The sequence below is a fragment of the Meleagris gallopavo genome, unplaced genomic scaffold (assembly GCF_000146605.3).
Source record: "Meleagris gallopavo isolate NT-WF06-2002-E0010 breed Aviagen turkey brand Nicholas breeding stock unplaced genomic scaffold, Turkey_5.1 ChrUn_random_7180001902470, whole genome shotgun sequence".
In the NCBI taxonomy this organism is placed as follows: Eukaryota; Metazoa; Chordata; class Aves; order Galliformes; family Phasianidae; genus Meleagris; species Meleagris gallopavo.
This window is the reverse complement of record NW_011165550.1, coordinates 1-659: the sequence shown is the minus strand read 5'-3', so window position 1 is coordinate 659 and position 659 is coordinate 1. Positions and strand designations below refer to the sequence as shown.

General features: G+C 64.2%; 1 long non-coding RNA gene across 1 annotated transcript; it reads left to right on the top strand.

Moving 5' to 3' along the window:
- The first annotated feature begins 89 nt into the window (after positions 1–89).
- On the top strand, positions 90–583 carry LOC104916487. The gene is made up of 3 exons (XR_796596.3): positions 90–190; positions 260–404; positions 480–583. It is a non-coding gene; the product is annotated as an uncharacterized LOC104916487 (long non-coding RNA).
- The last annotated feature ends 76 nt before the right edge of the window (positions 584–659 follow it).

The following is a 659-nucleotide window of genomic DNA, read 5'->3' as shown; positions in this document are numbered from 1 at the left end:
CATCCATCCCCATCCCCATCCATCCCCATCCCCATCCCATCCATCCCCATCCTCACCCCATCCCCACCCCATCCCCATTCCATCTCCCCATCCCATGCTGACCCCTGTCCCCGCAGCCCGATGCCTGGAAGGTGTACGTCTCCAAGGGCACCACGGTCACCAGGAGGAAGACCTTCAAGGAGGTTGCCAAGTAGGTGACAGCCTAGATGGTGGGGTGGGGTCCGGGCAGGATGGTGCTGAGCTTCTGGGACCCCCACAGTGCGGTGAAGATCTCGGCCAAGCTGATGGGGCACATGATGGCCCGGCGTGTGAAGGCCACCATCCTGTATGCCACCGAGACGGGCCGGGCGCGCACCTACGCCTGGAGCCTCTGCCAGCTCTTCCGCCGTGCCTTCGACCCCAAGGTGGGCAGGGAGGGTTGCGGGGCAGTGGGTGAGGGGGGCTGGGCCACTCAGCCCCCTCCTGCTGCTGGCCGACAGGTGCTGCGAATGGATGAGTACGACATCGTGTCCTTGGAGCACGAGACCTTGGTGCTGGTGGTGACCAGTACCTTTGGCAATGGGGACCCTCCGGAGTGTGGGGAGGTGAGGGGGGTATGGGGTGGGATGGGGATGGGGATGGGGATGGGGATAAGATGAGAATGGGGATGGGATGGGATG